The sequence below is a fragment of the Festucalex cinctus genome, chromosome 14 (assembly GCF_051991245.1).
Source record: "Festucalex cinctus isolate MCC-2025b chromosome 14, RoL_Fcin_1.0, whole genome shotgun sequence".
In the NCBI taxonomy this organism is placed as follows: domain Eukaryota; kingdom Metazoa; phylum Chordata; class Actinopteri; order Syngnathiformes; family Syngnathidae; genus Festucalex; species Festucalex cinctus.
This window is the reverse complement of record NC_135424.1, coordinates 11,993,661-12,001,096: the sequence shown is the minus strand read 5'-3', so window position 1 is coordinate 12,001,096 and position 7,436 is coordinate 11,993,661.

Here is a 7,436-nt window from a genome sequence, read left to right as displayed (position 1 = left end):
TAATATTGCAACTGGGTAAATGACATTCTCCATTTTGTGCTGCTTCGTTTGCTTTCGACTTGCTTTACAGCAAACCTCTTTTTGAATGAAGAAAAGTGATTTAATTTTGTTTGATGTGATGCATTTCGGCATGACAGGAAGTTTTGCCTTGCGAATACAAATCGAACCAGGAATGGCCATTATTGCTGTGGTCTGTGGACAAACAGATTAAGGAACAGAGAAAGCAAGCTATAGATATAAAAATAAAAATAAATTTAAAAAAAAGAAAAAAAAAGAAAAGATTTGTATAATAAAAGAGCTTAACTATACATTATATGTTAGTGTCACGGCCTTACAAATACGTCATTTTAAGCTATACGGTGCCTCCTATAAACCTCCACCTTACTTAATTAGTGTTGTCTCTACAGATGAACAGAAGACCTTATTTCCCTGCCATCCACAAAGTGATTCCTAACGAGATTAGGGAACTTCAAACAATTTTCTGACTTAGCCTTGCTCCCACAAAGTCCAAGGTTAATGCATAAAAGACGAGCTGATCGTCCTTTACCTGTTATACCTCTGCACTTTCAGATGATTCAGCAGTCAACACCTATGCACACATGACCCAACTCTACAACAAGGTACAATTTCATGAACATTTCTACAGTATTCGGGCATCCAGAGGATGGCTGGTGTCATTGCTGCAAACCTCATATCAGGTGATCTTTAAGACAGCACAACCAAAATTTTCAGCTATTCACACCAGTGCAACCAGTACATTTGCATATTTTTTATTTTTATTTTTTGACGTCATACTTCTCCTTCACGTCAGCCCATTTACCAGTAATATAGTGAAAATGAGTGGGATGAATATTTACTTTGCAATTTTAGAGTGGGTGCCCCTAACCTGAAGTTTTACTGCGCTCCTACTCCTCGTAAAAAAAAAAAAAAAAAAAGTCTAGAGCCCTGCAACATCAAATAACTGAAACATCAAATAGTGATGCAACAATTAGAAAATGCCCTGGAATTTTATGCTAATGCAGCAGAGCAGGATTTAAAGTGCACCTGTAGTTAGTGGCCAATGGGGTGGCAGAAATGTACACATTATTGAATTTCTATTTAGTTATATTATCACAGTGTTGTCACTGCCCTAATCCAAGACTAGTTTATATTGCCGTGACCTGAAGCAGCACTATACCCCAAAATTATAGAATTAAGTGTTCATTTATACACTATTAGTACATTTACAAAAAAAATGTAGTAGTATTTTTCTCAACTGCTCTAACTTTTGAAGCTATTTAGTCACTTTAGCTTTAGCTTGCTACTTTTCTCTGGTGGGTATCTTCAATCCAGTGAAGCTTCATTTAATGATAGAAAAACTTGCGGTTCAGTTCACAATATTTTCCAGGTAATCTGGCCAATAATGGTCACAGCTGTCCCAGATGGCCGGCTTGAAAAACTCTTTGCACAAATACATACAGTAGACCGGTGTTGTTCTTGCTATTAATTGTGCCCTACAGTGCAGCCAAATTGGCCTCATTAGCAGTAATATCGACTGTTCCACTCTGCACAACTCAGTTCATTAAGTTTGAATTTCATTTCCTTCGGTTTTCCATCCACTCATTCTCAGCTAATGGCCACATTTAAATAGACGGCAAAAATCTGCACTTTTTGGCGTATTCTATTGAGAACCATATTTCAGTTACAAGGTTGTCAAAACACTCCAAGCCATCCGACCAATAATCAACCATGTCGGTTAGTGGAGGTGTAGTGTAGTGCATTAGTGAGTCAGTGACATGGCAAATACATGATTCCCAGAGTTGTTTTTTTTAATTCTTTTCATCACTCTTGGTCATGTGTATGTACCGTATTTTCCGCACTATAAGGCGTACCTAAGAGCCTTCAATTTTTTCAAAAGCTGACCATGCGCCTTTGAATCCAGTGCGCCTTATATATGGATTAATATTGAGCCGCAACAGGTCTCGCTGTCAAGACGCTATCGGTGACCCTGCACGATCGGTGACGCGCATGCGCAGAAGATCCCGCCATCTTGGATCGCTAGCTAATACTAATACTTTACCTCAGAGTAAATAATAAAACAGCTGTTTATTCATTTTGGGAGTGAATGGAGTTGTCAGAAAGCTGGTTTGTAATCTATTAATAAAGTTTGACTGACCTATCTGACTGTTTTTGTTGACATTCCCTTTAGCGCAGCACCATCTAATCTACTGTAGCGCCTTATATATGGAAAAAGTTGTAAATTATGTCACTCATTGACGGTGCGCCTTATAATGCAGTGCGCCTTATATATGGAAAAAGTTTTAAAATATGTCATTCATTGAAGGTGCGCCTTATAATGCGGTGCGCCTTATAGTGCGGAAAATACGGTATAATCAAATTTCATTTTCAGTTACAACTTGGTCTGGTCTAAAAGAGGAAGCATGTCTTTAACTTTCCATTTTATTGTTGCGATTTGTCTTTTCATGTGTCACACTGAGAGCCACACAGTATCTGAGCCTGATAAGGAAAGTCATGTATTTCACTAACGATGCTTTTTGTCACTGTTTTCACGTTAGATTGAGATTTCTGTACACAGTCCTCCACCTGACCTTTCCCCACATTAAACCGAAGGAGGAAATCTGTCCCCACGGTGAGGTGATGTTGACAAAAGACAGGATTGGATGGCTTCTCTCTGTCACAGTCCTTTCACGCTCTTCTCTGGTTTCAACTCACCAAATGGCCGCATTTTCCAAACATGTGGGGGGTCTCCGCATTGGAAATTGAAGCCCCATCTCTCGTCAGCCGCCGTCATATCAAATTGCAGACTGGTGTCCGAGGTGGCAGTATCATGCTTTGTTGATGGAGGTTATTATGGACAGTGTTAGCACAACATCTTGTTAAGATGATTTAATATGGCAACATTTTTTCCAAATTTACTTTTTGAACAGGGGTGTGTAGACTTTTTATATCTGCTGTATGCAACAAGACACCTGCTTGGCTGTGTGCCATCACTGAAGCACATGCAAGTAGCTACGGGGGAGGAAAGGACATACAAAACATCCAAAAATACCCCATGTGAGAAGAACAAACCACTGGTGACAATGTTAACCTTTTAGGTGTCACACTGTGATTTGCTTAAGGGCACAACACAAGTTTTAGTTTACGCGTGTTTTTTTTGTTCATGTGGTGTAATTATTACTGCAACAGAGAGATTGTAATTAACTGATGAAGCTATTTTAATTGTCATTTAAATCATGATCACTGTTTAACTTCTTTTTAAGGCTTATTTGTGTGATTTACTAACTTGTTTTGATGTGGTAGAATTGGGTCAGTAATGTGAGACTGAGTGTGATTCAATGTTTATTCTGCCTGCCCTTGGCCACTTGGCATTTAACTTAGACCAGGTAAAAAGGAACAGTGTGACATTTTTGGAATATGCACGAATAATTTGCACTATTGATCTCCGATAATCACTGAAGGAAAGATGTTTGCACAGTGTTGATTTTTTTTCTCTCTCGTTCTCTGTGCCAATATTGCTGAAAATTACATCTCTGTTTGATTTCAGGCTTGAGTCATCTTTTTTGTGTCTCTTTTAGGCTCAAACATTTACACGCTGCTCATCCGACAGCAGATTTTATGCCAAGCTTTTTAAAGAAAGAGAATCTGGGAATAATGCCAGCATCGACGACTCCAAGTGTAATGATGAAAATAATCACCCCACTGTGTGAATTTAATGTTTTTTTCAAAGGTACTTGAAATGAATAATAATGCAAATAAACAAGTATTAAGATTAATAATAAATGCAAATAATTACATTTTTTTTCTTGAACATGCATGACTCTGGGACACATACTGTACTTTGCATTGCAACAATTGAGATATGCTGCATTTTGCATTCTCAGTACATTAATTTGCACCACTGAATCCAAAATGACAAGTCAACAAATTTACACCTTTATTTTCCCCTGTGGTGATGTGTAGTTATGCATAAAAAAAAATGTGTAATGAGTGAACAAGCCTGCAGGCTTGCACACAACTCCTGCAATATGCTCTGAGACGTGATACCAGCAAAAGCAGAATGAAAATGAGAATGTGAATGCTGGCAGAATTACTTTGGCTTGCTTTGGCTTTGTTTTAAAAGCTGACAATGTAAATAAACCGTTAAAGCGTCTAAAGTGTGCATTTTCATTTTAGATTAATCACATTCATTCATTGCAAATGTAGGGAAAATAATATGATAAACGGATTATAACCAGTAAGTGCTAGTAATACTGTAATCTCCAAATGACATACACATGTTGTCAATGAAGAATCGTCAATTTCTCAATTTGCATTAAAGATTAAACCATATGGGTTGCCGATATTTCAAAATTCATCCAATGAACATTTTTGTATTTATCTGCAAACCGGACTACTAGTTAGCGTCCTACAGTGGATCTGCACCAAATCTGACACCTCTCATAATTTTGCCAGGATAATCAAAAAGCTTATAATGCGAATGCAAAATACAAAAAAAAAAGAAAAAAAAAAGAAAAGAAAAAAAAGGGCCATCATCGCAAAAAAATCCTTTTAATGCTGCTTATATGCTAACTTTGCATTAATGTATTATTGTATCTCTTATTCGGTTCAGTTCAATTTGATTCGGTTGCACTTGCACCTTTTATATATATAAAAACATTTTCTGATTCAGATCATTTTTTGTTACATCCTTATTTACAATGTCCAAAAACTCAATCAATCTGAATCAAAATGTCTGTGGACATCTCTACTGATGCCCACTTCAACTTCTGAAAATATCGAAAATATTGCTTACCTTCAGTTTTTGTCCTCATTACAGATCTGTTTTTCTTTGATAACAATAATAAATTTGATTTATAAAAAGCCTGTCAAGCAGACACATCTTACTGGCTGATTCACCACGGAAACATGCTTGCTCACGATGCCCCGAGCATCTGACAGTTCCTGGCTGAGAAGAACGTGGCCATACTGGAGCAACCTCACTAATCCCCTGACCTTGCTCTGTGTGCTTTTTCTCTCTCTCTCTTTTCAAAGCTCAAGTGGGTTGTCAAGGGGACCGTTTTAAAGAGGTTGATGAGAGAAGATAGCCGTGATCACGGAGCTTAGGAAGATTGTTTAAGTCTTTCCAAAGTGTGCATAAAAGTGTGACAGAAAAGACTGGTAACGTGCGTTATACTCTATATGTGTATTTTGTAGTTTAGATTTGCTCACACACCTCAAACAGTAGAACGTAATCATCTTCTTATACATTGAAAATTGCTGGGAAAAAAAGGTGACTGCACTTTCTATAGGCTTGTTTGTGCATTTCATTCAAAGATTCTGTCACATACTTGCAGGCTGCTTAATTACGTGTGATACTCAAAAGGGATCTGCTATTTTGAATCAACCTGAGGGCACATGAAAATGAGGTCATGCGTAAATAACATCACAGCAGCAAGCTTCTAACCTTTTGCCACAGTGGCCTTCTCATTTGAATGAAAATCGCCAAAAGTTATCGACATGTGACAAAGAGGTCCTTGCGGTGATCTTTTAAAGACTGCCAATGTGAAACAGTGCCTCCGGAATGTGGGAGGTGACTTTTTGCAAAGAACTCCCACACACTCAAACGGTTGATCTAATGCACAAGATCCTTTTGAATGTCACCGCTCATATTAGTCAGCCTCTGTTATTGATGTTGCCATCTTGCAACCTACCTAAAGATTTGCCACTGTATTGAAAATGTCTACATCAAAAGTTGCTCTTCCAAGTCGCGGTGAGTTAATGTGTCAATTTTTTTGTGTGAGTCGTATAGGTGTGAAAATGGCACTTGTGTTGTGGCATCTTCTCTGCACATGATAATATACATCAGTATAGCCTGATGTTAAAGGCCCAGTATGCCGGTTTCACTCAGGAAAATTCACTTTTTAAATACAGGATGTACACACTTTAACTTTCTCTCAGTCTACACATCTGGGTTTATGTTAATCTTTGGTGGTGATTTTGTCCTAGGGTTGAGGGTTGTAAACACTGTCTTTCCACAGAAACGTCCCGCTGCTTACAAAACAAACACAAAATGGCAAAATACAGGCTGTGGGTGTGGGGGTTTAGGACAAAATCACCCCCACACGTGAAGAAAAGCCCAGATCTGTAAATTGAGAAGTAGTTTGTTTGTTTAAATCCTGTATTTAAAAAGTGCATTTTCCTGAGTAAAACCGGCAAACTGCTCCTTTAAAGAATAAACTCACACTTGCACATAATTATAACCTACACATTTACACCAAATCATAAAATAAATATTGCACCCATTTTATCCAGTGATGTCACAAAAGTGCATGAAGTGCATGTGCGCTAAGTAGTTGGTCAATTGGCTTCCGTTTATTAACACATTGAGGATTTATTCATGAACGTGAAAATGCTTCACCATCAAACAAACTTGCTTCCATTTTCTGTAAAAGTACTCGAATGGTACTTAATTAAAAGTACGAGTCTACTGATTCAACTGAAATAAAAGTAAGCAACAAAAATACAGATCTTTGTCACGCCTCAGTAGGCGGACCAGGGTTTGCTTTTATTTTGTTACCTTATTTCCTGTCTTATTATGAAGTCACTAACCACCCTCTCACCTGAGGTCTTGCCTTGCCTTGCCTTGCCTTGCCTTGCCTTGCCTTGCCTTGCCTTGCCCCTTGTTTTTGTGCCTTGTTTCCTCCCCAGCCTGCCTTTTGTTGTCCCAGTTTTTGAGTGTCCTTTTTCTCCCTCTCCAGTTTGGAACTCTTTGTGTGCGTTTTTTGCCCCTGCAAGAGGTGATTTTGTGTTTGTGAGAATAAACTGCCGCCTTGGAGGTCAACCGTCTCCCTGCGCCGGAGTCTTCCTCCCTTCTACGCCTTTGTCAATCTTCAAATGTACTGAACCACAAAAAGAAATGTACCATTTCAGTGGGGAAGAAAAGTAAACATACAAAATACTTTCCTTCTTTAATGGACTTTCATTGTGCTTGTAATGAGATGGAAAAGAAAAACTTGTGTTTGCTTTTGGCCTTTATACCATCAAAACGTGTTGCTTTGCTAGCATTGTGAGCTGACTTACAAAATGCTCTTTTTTTTTTAATAACAAATAAAAAAACATCTAAATGTTTTGTTTTGTTTTCAAGATACAAAACATTCGCTACTGCAAACAAGTCATGGATGAGGAATATTGCTTCTCCAGCTCTTTGCTTCATTGTTTATACTCCCTTGTTTACATAATTCCCCCATGTTGGTTCTGTTGCTGTTTTCTCCGTATATGGTACGACCCCAAGGTCTTAATCAATAAAATGCCTCAACAATGATTGACTTCATTTTCTGCAGAGCTGGGTTGAAAAAAAAATGAAGTTTTTTTTCCCTTTCTTTCAAAAAGTACATAAAAAGCATGTTCACTGTGGTCGGACGTGCAATATCACTAAATGTGTGTCATGTGACAGTAAT